Source organism: Mastacembelus armatus, chromosome 21, assembly GCF_900324485.2.
Source record: "Mastacembelus armatus chromosome 21, fMasArm1.2, whole genome shotgun sequence".
Lineage (NCBI taxonomy): Eukaryota > Metazoa > Chordata > Actinopteri > Synbranchiformes > Mastacembelidae > Mastacembelus > Mastacembelus armatus.
This window is the reverse complement of record NC_046653.1, coordinates 18,688,772-18,703,395: the sequence shown is the minus strand read 5'-3', so window position 1 is coordinate 18,703,395 and position 14,624 is coordinate 18,688,772.

Sequence of the window (14,624 nt, the reverse complement as noted above, 5' to 3'; positions counted from 1 at the left end):
TAATTCCCCTTAAGACCTCCCAAATTCTGGCTCTTTCTTTCATCCTTGGGCTCACTACAGGGGGTAACTATACATTCTTTTCCTTTTCTCCTACATCAGACAGGGTACCACCCCGGAAGAGAGCACACACACACATGCTGTGCATAAAATCTCTCCCTGGTAAGCACTGCTGTGTTTCAATCATTACATCACTGTGATATTCAGCTACTGTGGAAAGAAAAGGCATCTCTGGACTGATGGGACATAATATCACTGATCATACAGTCCTACAAACCCACAGTACTTACAGTACAGTACAGCAAAGCAGAGCTCAGCAGGAACAATGCCACATGCTGACACCTCAAGGCAACAGTTTGACTGAACAGAGATCTCGAGTCTTGATGAGTCAGTGTTTTTTTTTTCTCTGGCTAACTAGTTGAATACCTTTCTGGTGATGTGTAATTCATCAGCACCCATGACAGTTACCCAGGTCAAAACCTTTATACCCACAAGCATAGTTGAAGTCAATGGAATTACTATTAGAAAATAATAATGGGAGTGGGGTATGAGATGGAGAAAGCGAGGTGTAGGGAGAGGTAGTACATTGATTTACCCTTCATAGTTCGATGCACTACATTTACCCAGCAGAGTGCTCAAATTAGTGCCCTCCAGCTCTCTCCCAATTAGTTTCCACAGAGATGAGGTGTAAAGCCAGTCACTGGCCTCATTACCTCTCCTCTCTCTTCTTGCCCACCCCACCCTGCCATGTTTTCTAGTTTTTCTCTCTCCCTGTTTCAGCATCTGTCATCTCCTTCACTTTTTTCCATTTTAGTCCTCCCCAGCCTTTATTTGTGTTTTCTGTCTCTGTCTTTCTGTTTCAACATTTGTGTATTTCTCCCTGTTTAAAGTGCAGAGTAACCTGAGGCTAGTGCATTAATCTCTGGGAACATGCAGTGCATGGAGTGCCAGAGTTTACCTGGTGTTTCTCTTTGGTTACTCTATGGAGCTCTACAGTTCAGCACAATCAAGGATACTTGATCAAGGATAAATTTACTGCAAATCCTTCCAGCATTTCTTCAGATCTTGGCTTAAAAATGCACTTTGACATACATCAGCTTGTTGTGATTTGTGCTCAACAATGAAGCACATAAATTATTTTATTAGGTTTGTTGTTTGTGTGGCTTTCAACCTCTTTATTCCTCTATTTTCCATCTAACCCACTGGATGTCTCAGAGCCAGAAACTGTATTTCCGAATGTATTTTCAAAGATTGTCGGCCTATCTTGAATAAATTCCTACAAACTATACATCATTTGAAAGCAGAAAGCCTCACTATTCAAATAGTATAAATTCAAGATTTAATTATCACAGAAACAACAGTTCCTTAATGTTTAACAAGAGTACAAATACAGCAAGACGGCAATTCTTACCTTTGCTGATGTGTACAGTTCCACACATGGACTGAAACCGCAGGTGTTGCTTATCACTTTCTTCATGAAAGTCCGGTGAACAAAATCCCTCCAAGTTTTTAGTCCAAAAAACGTATTATCCTTGAGAATGTACCATAAAACAAACAGTGCTTCACATTTCAGTCCTCATTAAAAAGTTTTAGTTCCGTTAGTTCTCCGGTTATTCACCGCAGCTTCGTCACCACAAACAGACAGTAGATTTACATATTGCAGACACCGCTAAATAAAATAAGCTCACAACCAAACATGTCCGTCAGGTTTTAGACAGTCAATTAGTACGAAAACCAATGGCAGTCACGATTCACAGGCAAAACCCACCTAGTGGGTTGAACAACTCCTAAAGACAGTAAAATCATCCAGTCCCGTTGTCTGTCAATGATGATTGACATATATTGTAGCCAATGAAATAACGTTTCCATATACCTCGCTAAGGGGGGGTAAATTCCCCGTGTTCTGGCAGGACCGTTGCCCTGACAACGCGGGTGACGCACAGAAAGCAGGGTGCAACGTATGGGAGAAGGAGGAGTCACTTGCAAACGGCATGACGTCACAGTGTAATATGGGACGTCGTGGAGGACGTCTGTGACGATGACTGCTGTACTGTGCTAATGACGTTGTGGCAGAATAGGGCTATTCTGAAGAAGGATGGGAATTAGATCAGTGAATATCTGAACCTCTATACTTTTTTATGTCAGCATGGTTGTTTTTTTTTTGATAATATTTATATAAAGCTGGGATTGCTATCTAACACAGGAACTGCTAATGCTAATGCTAATGCCTCTATCTGTTTTCTCTTGATGGTAAATTCACCTCTTTTATCTGAAATATTCACTCAGACCTCAGGACTATTAGACAGTTATATACATATGTTTATTTACGCGCGTTCACAGTAAGTGTAGCTGTTTTTCTGTGTTTCTACTATTCTGACCAGAGCAGCTGTAAAAGGTCTGTTATACCCCATAGATTAGAGTCAACAGGCAGTTTGACACAAAGATAAACTGGGATCAACCAGAGGAAGGAGTAAGAGAAGAGCAAAGGCCAGGCAGGAGGAACCAAAACTACACAGCTGTATTGGGTGTTTTTGTCTGTTTTGCACTTTTTTTACAATGAATTTTACATTTTTTATGAGTAGATCATCTTGTTTTATCAGTTTGTATAAAAATATAGTGTTTAACAGATTTAAACATCCATAAAGTCATTTGGTTACATTGTGGACTTTTTCAGTCTGCAAATGGCACAATAAAGTCTGCCTAGACTTAGTCTTACAAAAAACTATGTAGAAAGTATTTTAGCTCCTTTGTGACAAAATGTGGACCTCAATTGGTCCACAAGTGACTCTCAATCGATTTTGACACTAGATTCAGCAGAACAACTTAAATTTGTGTGTAAGTTTAGTACAGTATGACTTAGCCAGAATCTGAATTTTTCTCAATAAACTAGAAAGTGTTTCCTTTCTAATGACACCAAGGTTATAAGTACAACAGCTAGTTTAATTTTGGTATGCTTTTTTTGTATGCACAAAAAGGGACCCATAGCTAACAGGTTAATGCCATGACAATGTGCCTTACTGATTACTGAGCTTGATGTTAAATTGATCTACTGCAAATGCATTTGTCAAATATATTTATCTTATATTTCATGACACAGACATTACAGTAGCTGTCTAAATTAGAAAATACAGAGGGTTCTCTTAGAAATATTTGAAATACAGCAGCTGACATTTGCAGTTTGACCTCCCATTATGGCGGGCAGTGTGATGGAAAAACATTTTACATGAAAACATAACAGGGTATTTCTAGCTAAAAATAGAATCAATTTTCTCCCAAATACAATGGTATGAGCCTTGGAACGCACAGATTTTGCCTGCGGAAAATAAAACACCTTTTCCTTCCCTCGATCGCACCACCAGCAATTTCTCCTCACCTCCCTCGCTCCTTCCCTCTGTGTGGAAACCCAGAGAGAATCTGGGTGAGGTGTCAGGCCAATGTACTGCCTGCAAACAAAAGCCACCCAGTACATCCCAGACCCAGATGTTCCTTATTGATCCCCCCGTGGATCTGGCTGAATGTAACCGCTTTAAAATCTCTCTCTGTTCACACTGTGTGCATATATCTTACTCTGTACTTATGTGCCAGGTCATGTATGTTAAGTTAAAGCTGGAAGTGCTGTTTTCCTCTCTGGTGCATACTGCATATACTGCAACAACCAGCACTTTTGGACTTGCACTTCTCTCCTTCTCTTTCTCACTCTCTCCTTCCTGTTCATGATCTGGTCCTTGACAGCCCCTCTTGGCTGTTTCTGGTTAATAATGTAGAATGCCTCACTGTCTGATGTTGTATTGGGTTGCTGTGGCACCACAGAGAGACTGTCTACCTTTCTGTGAGACGCTGCAACTGGTTGCCAAGGAGTTGGTTTCGGGGAGGAGGCGAGGAAGGAGGGGGAGTGTAAAGTAGAGGTCTGGCAGAGACAGAGCAAGAGAAAACAGTAAAGACAAAGAGAGTGAGAGGAAACAGACCAGGAGTGAGAGAGGGAAAAAAGGAGTTAATGAGAGAAAGCATATGAGTTGGAGAAAAAGGCAGACTGAGTAAGACAAGCCAGCCCAGCCCTTGCTCACACTCTGCATAAATCTTGATCATAATCATAAAAAACAGACAAAGCAGGTGGAATAATTCTTAAGGAATATTTGGCATTAAAGACACAACGTAGCAATGTTGATGTTTGTCAAATGTCTTTTAGTGTAATGTGGGTGGTGCTGTGAAGTTACAGGTTCACTGTGTGGATAACACCAAAAATATAAAAATGTGACTGGGCTAACCAGATATGGTGAAACGTCCCTTTGAAATGTCCTTCCCCACTTGGTTAGGATTTTATTTTAACTTGATAACTTTTCACATAAAAGAAATACCATCAAAGTATTAAGAGTTGTTGTATTTGACTGCATTGGACATTAGGTGCAACATTCACAGGCTCCAACTGTGCATGTCTGTCATTACAAACATAGACTTGGTTCCTGAAGGAACTGATGAATTGAGCTGCCTGTCAGTTTTTCAGTTAAACGTTTACATCCATAAGGTTTATGACCATGTATGCTTGCATATTCGCATATACAGAATCACCATTACTGCTTAATATGTATGTAAAAGCTGACTCTACGCCTTCAAGCCTCAGCACAATATTTTTGCAGGAGTTAATCTGATTCTGTAGCAAGGGTAACGCAGGAAGGGTTGTGTCAGAGATGTCTCTTTTTACCAGTGAGCTGCTCCTACATCAATGAGATTGTCTTTATCTGCCTGCTTGCAGCTTGGGCTCAGATTCTGCCCTCTCTATACGGGCGCTGGGTCGTGGGAGGCATGTGGGCGAAGGTGCGTGGCATCCGGCCTAATGCACAGCCTGGAGAGAAATACTAACACTTCATATTCACTGTGACTTCAACACCGCCACAGTTGAGGCTCTCACATTAGGATAGAAATTTTCAGTGAATGAGTCACAGGTTTGAAAGATATTCCATGGGACATGGTCTTCTAATTTAGTTGTGGTGTGAAATGAAAAGAGTCAAATGAAAACCGATTGCAGGCATCCATGTTTCGTTGTCAGCTGCACAAGAGAATGGTACACTGGGTATCATCTATCCTAATATAAAAATGCAGTTTATAAAAGTCTTGCCATGTAGTGCTCCTCCTCAGACTCCAGGACTGCCTTGTGTTTGACTCAGGATATTCCCTGCTGTACCACATTCCACTGTCGTTCCGTTATTCTGGACCAGGTCCCTGCCTCTTCCTGCCAAAATGCTCCCACAAACACACATCCAACCCTGAAGTCCTCACTCTGCAGGGGGCATTCCAGAAGTGTTAGTTTTCTGAGTTAGTTTTTCTCCACATTCAAAGAGAGACAGCCATGAAGACATGTTGAGCTGCAGCCCTTGCCCAAAAAATAAAAGCAAAAAACCCACTTGTACAATACAACAGATATATTTTATTGTACCTCAAAATTTGCTCATTTTAGAGACTTTTCTGAAGTGTCTCGTGAGTAATACCAAATGCTGTAGAGACACATGATTTTGCTTGCTCACACATTTTCATTTTTATGTGGAGAATCACGTGTGTTTATATTGTTGTTTAACAAACTGCCCAATCTAACATCATGTTTGCCAACAGCTGTTGCTTCACCCCTTACTTGACCTTACAAATGAAGCATGTTTCCTCAGCTACAGTGTATTGAGAACATTTGTGAGATGGCTTTAAATATTTGAATGGTTTTCACTTACTGCTACTGCCTCCTGCTTCTTGACTGTTTTACAACTCTATTACCCATTAGATAATGGGAGGTACTCCAGCACTTGATGCTTGGCCCTATTGATAGTAGATGTACTGTCTTATCAGCCCAGACAGTGAGAATTGCAGTCCTTATTATGTCACTTGCATTCTTATCTGATGCCAATGTTAGTTTGAAATTTAGCAGTCGGTGACATTTTGTAAGGAGTAAATCTCTGTGTTTCAGTTGTTATATGAGGAAGACTACAGGACTTCTGGCAGATTCCTGTTTCTGAAAAGTTTTAACCCATACACCATCCTTCAAATCTGTACAGGAGCAAGTGTACATTCAATGTATGCTGTGACAAACTCTTGAGGTCTTCCCGAGTTAACTCTTCACATCAATTATTCAGTTCAATCACCTAACCTCTTGCCATCTCCATCTTACTCTTCATTCTTGCTGTGGCAGGACCTGCTCTGCTGTACAGCAAGGCACAATCAGGGAGGGGGGGGGCAGCCCTGTAGATATTCTGACTGAAGCCAGAAGAGGGCTAGAGCAGGAGTAGTCATTAAAGTCGCCCCAAGAGCACAGGCATAGGGGAGGATAACAAGACCCTAGGGTGGCTGGTGTAGGCCCTCACCTCACAAAAACCATGAATGTATTCCCCTTAATCCAGATAAATCCATAGTCCACTGTGTCAGCAAAATACACACACACCTTTGCTGAAACATACACTCGTCACTTATACATGGTTCACAGCTTAAAAAATAGGATAAAGTCAAAGTCATGTTTTTTTATTTTTGGCAAATAGTCAGATGGGTTATGCAGTCATTTTTATTATACAAGACTGATGACTGACACCAAGGAAAGGAGGTGGTGGTAGGTGAATACTATTACCGTTGCTGTTTCCCTTCTTTATGCTAAGCTAAGCTAAATGGCCACTAGCTCCATACATATTTAGCATACACATATGAGAATGGTATGAATCCTATCATCTAATGCATGAAAACAAAAAGCATTTTTAACAAAATAATGAGTTGCTTCTTCAATTTAAGTGAAAACAGCAAACTTCTTAGTCAAAGTTGCAAAGATACATTGTGGTTTATCTTTGACCCTAATGTGTTTCAAGTAGTGAAAATATACTGTTTCATATTTTCTGTTTATTCACTTTCATTTTCACATCAAATAAGATGTTTTGATTATTTAGTTTAATTAGTGATTTGTTTAAACCAGGGTTTAAACTGCACTAACCCTAACCCTAACCCCAGGTCAGGGGTGTCACTATATCAAGTCCACGCAGTACAAGTTGGTGAGTAAACTATACTCTAAATTATAAAATCCATAGCCATGACTATCAAAATAACACCTATATATTTCCTTCCTTTTAAATATATTTCCTAAATAATCTTTAGCTACAAACCAGAAATCAAAAGTCCAGCTGGTGACACTTTCAACTTATTCAAACAATGAGCTTGATGAGCTTTTTAGCCAGTCACTGTCTATTGACTAGTCAATAACCTTCACCTCAATGTATCGAGCAGAGGTGCAGAGAAGCATTCAAGAGCCATAACTAACTGAACGACTCCTGGAGGAGGCTGCTCTGACTAACTTATGTGTCTCTGGGGTCTCTGAGAGCAAACTGCACAAAGGCTGTTGTTCTCCCTTGTCTGCCTGCCTGGCCTGTTGGGCCCCCTATACCACGGCTTTCCAGAAAGACCCCCAAGTGATGCTGTATTCAGCCAGGCTGAGCAGTAAGCTGAAATTAAAGCTGTTTCACTGCGGTTAGTTAAATAGTTGGACAGTGAGAACATGGGGTGGCCCCGAGTCAAGGCTAAGGCTGTCTGGGCTAGTGAGTGGAAATCTCAAAAAAGCTAAAGGAACATGCAAAATAAAGCACTGAAGGAAACTCTCATTGTGACCTGGTTAAAAAGGTTTTCTGAGATTTTGTTGAAGGAAGGCTAGGAAATGAATAAGGGTATATTCTGTAGTACTGCAAAACTATTAAGTTTACTGCCACTGTCCCTTTGCCTGCTGGTATAGTAGCACAGTGGGAAGGAATGCGTTACATAAGACGACAAGATATTCACTCAACACGACATGCACAGAGGCAGTGTTAGCATGCTCAGTGGTCATCTAGAAGTGCACAGGGGACTCCTCTCTGAAGGAGACTAGCTGAAAGTAACTAGATTGGAAACATACCTCCAGTCCTATGTTCTGTAGCACCTATAGAAAACTAAATCAGCAGCCAACATTCAACATGTGCAATAGTAGCTCTAAAATTTGTTGAAAGTGTTGAAAACTAAAATGCTGATCTGGACTTCAGGAACGGAATTCTTATTGGAGTAAGTATTGAATTATATAACAGTTTGGCACAATTCTGGGCTAAAAAGGCAGGGTGGATCTACAAGGTCCTTCAACCCCCCCCCCATTACTTGCTAGGTTTGACATAGTCCAGCCCACATTCTACATCCTCTGCTCACCGTATTTTGTGGCAATCTATGCACTTCTCACAGCCCGCACTCCAAAAGGGGATCAACACCAAAATTAATTACACCACGTCAAACTTGTCACCACCAAGTTTCCTGACATGATTTCATGCCTAAGTCCGTGGTTTGTCATTCAGAGCACACATTGAAAGTATCATGATCACAATATTGCTTTTGCTTGTATTTTCTATTTTTATGCACATTGGATTCTGTACAAGAAACACATTTTCCTAATGTTTCCAGGCTACAGTGAATTGGCCATACATAATGACTGGAATGGAGAAGAGTAAATTCCTAAGCCAAGTTCCTTTAAATCCACAGGGGTTCATGGAGCGTATGGATCAGCCTTCCAAGAGGAACAGGAGCCAAGACATCTGTGTGACTAGCAAGGATTGATCCCCTCTACCAGAACACTGGGAATACACACATTGCATATTATGGGCATATATTCTCTGCAAAATGTTACATGCCATGCCTCCCTGATATCCATAAAGTGTTTTGTGTCAAATTCATAATGCAATTTGAATAATGCAACCCAATTAGCATGTACTGTTAGATGTACACACATATTCGTGAGGTGGAACTCTTTTGTGGACAAGCATTTATAATCATATCTAAATTTGTACAGCAAGGGAAAGACTCTGTGACAATATATCTTTCCCTACACTAATCTACTCTGTGTGGAGGTTTTCATTATTCACTATTCACAGTGTTCCTGTTCAGTGGGGTTTCTGTGCCCAGTTAGGAGTCCCACTAGCCTGCAGGTAAAAGGATGGTGATGGGGATGACGGGAGAGCAGGGTTTAACTATTCCACTGCATTATGTTTTACACTTGCAACTATGCTGTAAAAGTAGAAGATTATTTCGTCACTGCTTGATTATGATATCCACCATGCTTGTAATTTGACTTCATAGGATGAGTAAATCAAAGATTTTTGCAATGGTATCTATTGGGAGTATATTCAACTTGCACCTAACATCAAGCATTACTGTGCTATTGATTTAGAGCTTTAGTGAGATTTGTCAGTGGACATAGAGGTTTTATTTGATATTTCTGTATGCAGGGTATTTACAGTACAGGGTAAAGTACAAGTACACATGACAAGAGTGTGTGTGTGTGTGTGTGTGTGTGTGTGTGTGTGTGTGCGTGTGTGTGTGTGTGTGTGTGTGTGTGTGCAAGCAGAAGCGTACAGGAATGGAAGCTCGTGTTCTCACATATGTGACCTCCTGTGTCCTAGAATGCAGCCTCCACCCAGCCACACCCCCTGGTACACACACGCACACACAAACACGAACACGCACGTATTCCACCCTAGACAGGCCAGGTTGCCAGAGCTACACAAACTCCCACCCATTAGCGGCAGGATTCCAGGATAACCATGGCAACCAGTCTCTCACCCCCGGGGAGACGAGCAGTAGAACTGAAAGGCTCCATTCAATTTCCACATCCCAGTACAGCACACACAAAAGGACACACATGCACACTTCTCACACACTAACACACAGTCACTGACAAGTACACACACACATACACACAGGCACGGACACATCCAACGCAACCCACTTGCTCTAACAGCCTCGCAGTCACTCCAGCCTTCCCTGCCTCCACTGGGGTGAGTGGGAGCTTGTTAGAGAGACCGCACACTACATCCTCTCACCCACGGTCCTCAACTGCACATACACAGCACACCAGTGAAACATTAATTACACCTCACTCATTGTGATTAGACACACTTTTAGAGGAAGTCGACAGACTCTTTATTTTATGCACAAAGATAAGCTTTCGCTCTCCCTGGAGGCATGAAGCATCTTATCAACGACAAAGCACTGTGTTGGGTCATTTCATATAACTGCATCCACAGTGAGAATATGGCATGTGCAATCTTGTCTACCACCGGTGTTATGTCACATGACAGGTACAGGGGGGCGAGATTGGTATCATATAGTGTAATTTTCTTCGACAGCTCTATCGCTTCTGTGCACAGATGTAAAAATAAAGGTTTTTAGAGATGCGTAACATAGAGCAAGCCATGAGGAAATATTTGTAAATGATTAGTGAGAGAAGTGCTGTTACAGTATCAATTCAGTGGCTAATAAGGACATAGTTATGATCAGTGGTGAAACCTCCATCCCACTTGAGTGAGCACAGCATGCTCCCCAAGTCTGCTGCGTCTCCAACAGCAGAATGTACTCACTGGGGTTAACCAAGAGGAGAGAGAAAAGGTTAATGACGCACAGTGGGAAATCAGTCTCCAAGTATCACAGATACGAGAAATGCAAAAGGAAGTACATGGGTGGAAGAGAATGGGTAGAAATAGACTATGTGAGTGGAGCAGATGATAAGAGAAAAAGTAAAGGAAGGCTGTTTGAAGATATTGGCAAAAAGATGCAGTCATAGAACTATAAACGACAGACAAACAGAGCTCAGAAACACAGGGTGCTGATTATCTCCTGTTCACATTAGAGCCCACACAGACCATTAGATGTGAGCCCAGCTTGAATCAATTTGAAAATTATCTATTCAAGAAATCTTGAGTGGCAAGCACACAGCACTCAGCCTTTTACCAACACATTACCGGGTGTTTTTTGTTATGTTGGTGGCAGATAGTGAGGCAGGTGAAGATGTGCAAGGGTGCAGCGTGTTGCTTAGATGAATGGGCAGGAGAAAGGATGGGCAGAAATCAGGTCAGCAAGTATTTTAAAAGGGTGTGGTGTTGTTTTGGAAACAATGTAGGAGGGAGAGAGATGTGGAACAAGGGAGAGATGGAGGAAGAGTGGAGTGAGGCTGGCACTAATGATGGGTGCGCCCAAGGCCACACAAGTACAGCTGTCTCCCCTCCCAACTTCAGCAATGTCAGATCAGCATAATAAAACCCAGTGTGTTGGTCTGAGCTCACAAGAACAGCTGGGTGGGTTGATGGGAAAAAAATTTAACAAGGGAGAGGAGATTTGTGCATCACCAGATCGCATCATTTCTGCCTAAAATTTGTACAGTTTCTTCAGCAAATTCCAGCAATAGGCTACTCAGGGAGACTGTAGTTTAGAAGGGAGCTAGTGGTGGTGGATACTTAAACCTCTGGCAGCCTCTGCTTGAACAAATCACTTTGCTTTCATAGAGTTTCCAGTGGCTGACGTCAGGATGTGTCCACAGCGCACTGAGTCACACATATGCAGGCTCTGTCCACCACCCTGTCTTTGTGTTTGTGCCCTTAGAGACCTTGTGAAAAGGATATGCTCACACATTGCCTGATGTCATAAGTACTCCTCTGACCTCACCTCCCTTATCACTGATATTATACACTCAGGTCTTACAGGGCTTAACCCTGGAGACCCAAACAGATAAAGTCAGCCCAAAGATGGTCTGTACTGGTCTTGATCTGTACATGTTACTTGCACTTTTATTAGATGGACCTGCATGTAGGAGGATATTTGCCTGTCTGACTCACTCCTTGTCTGTCTGAACACCCCCTCCTTCTAGCCTGCCAGCACTCTCTTTGTGTCTTTCACTGTCTTTCTCCTCCTCTCTTGCCTGTTTGTCTTAATCACTGCTGAGGTGATGTGGGCTGGGCAGAGCCAGCGGATAATGTGATTAGAAGGCGCAAAGTCTCTATGATCGTTCACATCACATGGTACTTGAGTCACATTTGTTGGAGATCTCAGGACGGAAAAGAGCCTCAACAGTATCTTTAGATTGGTTGCTTACTGTGCTGGAGCCTTGCCTCTATGTAATCTTGTTTTTGTATCAGTATGTGTGCAGCAGTTCTGGCCAATATGTCTGTGATCACGGTCACAGAGCACAGAGGCCATAAGGGAAGGGGACAAGAGCATGGGCAGCATATCTGTTGCAGTTTAAAGAGTACATGCATGTACATACTGTACATATCGTGATATTCATGTCCACATGTGACCGAGGACACTGTGTGTGTTTTTCAGGCCTCCAGAGGCTCTACAGATGAATGAAGCATCAGATCAGGTAAGCTGGGCAATAGTCCTCAGCACTGTGCTACAGCTGGCCTCCAGGGATTTTGGATAGTGTGCCTTGCAGACCTCTGTGGGGAGGGGTGAGAAGAGTGGGTCTTGTCAGTGGAAAGATGAAAAGGATTTTGACATGACAAGCATGTCATTAATCACGAGATTCTCCAGGCAATGTTCGTGGATCTACCTGCGCTTGATGGAAGGAACCAAAGGAATGGACTGGATGTGTATATGTGTTTAGTTCTGTGTTTCTTCTGTGGATTCATTACTGCCCCGTTTCCTATTCCTTCTGTCATTCCTCGGTCTGGCCGTGTACAATTAGCCCCTCTGGCAACTACATCCATGACAGGTACAGAGAGTGAAAAGCACTCTGTAGGAAGCAAATCTGTCACCTTCCTAACTAAAACATGTCAGAGCGGTAGTGCTGTGGGTCTAAGTGCATGTGTGTATATCTGTTCAGTGTGGCTAGTTGACTGGAATCTAAGACCAAAGTAAAGTAAAGAGAAAACCAAAGACCAAAAGTAAAGTAAAGGCAGAGACAAGAAAGAAGATTTGAAAGAGCTGGAGCAGTATATGAAAAGTTGGGGGCTGGGGGAAAGACAGAGAAATCAAGGCACAGCTGAACTATGAGATACAGTGAAATGTGTCTATGTGTGTTCCTGCCCTCAGGGGAGCCAACTCCTCTCTCTGGACTAGACTGAGTCCACCTGAGTCTCTCCCACCTCTCCAGATGTTTCCCTCACCACCTCCAAATGTTTCCCTTCACCCCAATCTCCATCCTCCAAATGAACTAACTCTCAATTAGTCTGCAACAACAACCCTGATGCCTGATGCTCAGATAAGCCCATAAAAATATATTTCTGCAGTTGTGTAATAGCTGAGTTCTTGCCTTCAAACCATATTATTGATTTGAAATGTGGATATTCACACTGCAAAGTAAAAGTTGAGTAGTTTGAGGATATCTTATGACCTGTAATACTTTGCACTGAACGTTATAGCCGAGTGTTTTCCACTGAAACGACTCCAGCTTTAAGACTGCACCACAAACGGAGCAGTACGAATTCCCATATAAGGCAGGAGGACCCTTTCTAACCTCCTCCCTCCTCTACCCCTTCACTCCTTCACTGCAACCAGCTCATTCTTGCTCTTCCCTTTCTGCTGAGACTGTGCTCTAATGTCCTTCAGACACACACACACACACACACACACATAGGCAAATGTGTTATAGAGGGCTGCCTGAGAACAACAGTCCTGCATCAAACACAGGTGGTTCTTTATGTGTGAATACTTTGAATACTATCTGGGCGTCTACATCACTGCATTTTCTTCTGTAAGCACCAAAATATAGTAAATATTTTACCAAAGTTTCAAATCTAGCCTCACAAATCCAATGCGAGGAACTGGGAGAATGTGATGCAGAGTGGGAGGTAGGGATGGATGGAAAGATGAAGACGGATAGAAAAAAAAAACACAAACAGAGCTGATAAGGCCCCTTAGCAAAGGAAGTGTCGTTCTCAGCCAATCCCCAGTGGACTCCCAGTATCCCACTCTTCCCCTTGCTGCAGGATGTGTCCTCATGTGGGAATACGCAAGGAATGTGGCCCCTTTTGTTTAGTGTGCGATAGGCTCCTGGTTGGCGGTCATTTGTGTCTTACGTGTGACAAGCTCCAGGCTTGGCAGAGGATCATCTGAGCAACACACCAGTCCTTTCTGGGTAAGACCCTCTGGGTAAAACAATGACTTGTCTTACGGCTGCTATCTTTCAAAGGCCCACCTTGGCAGATGGAACACTTGCTCGGATCTCACTGTGGTTCATACCCTATCCTATCCTATCCAAGTTGGATACTATGCTTACAAGTTCAGGCAACCACCTACACTAGACATGCAGCCTTGCATAACTAGTATGGCCCCTTAAGATCGTCGGATCGAGGCTTTTTGCTCAAGACTTGAAAATAAGGGAGACTCTATCTTTGAAATGGTGGCTCCTAAACTTAGGAACTCTCTCCCGTAGGACTTAAGGTCTGTCCATCCAGCCTCTTCACTGCTTAATCCAGTTCAGGGTTGCAGGGAGGTTGGAATGATGGTGGTGGTTCAGCTGACGACGGGTGACACCCTGGATAGATCCCAAGTCTATCACAGAGAGAGAGATCAACACTCACACTCACATTTTCACTTAGAGGCAATTTAGAGTAACCAATTAACCTAACCCCAAACTGCATGTTTGGAATGTGGGAGGGAGCCAGAGTACCCAGAGACATGGGGAGAACATGCACGGTGCACACTGAAAGGCCCTAGATTCAAATGGGATTCAAACCCAGAACCTTCTAGCTGGAAGGCAACATTGCTAACCACCACAGAGCCATGCTGCCAGGAGAACTGAGGATATTTTTAAATTTTAAACATTTAAAACTGGATCTGCTTTGTCTTGTTTTCATCTCTTACTGTGAAACACTGACACCTGATCT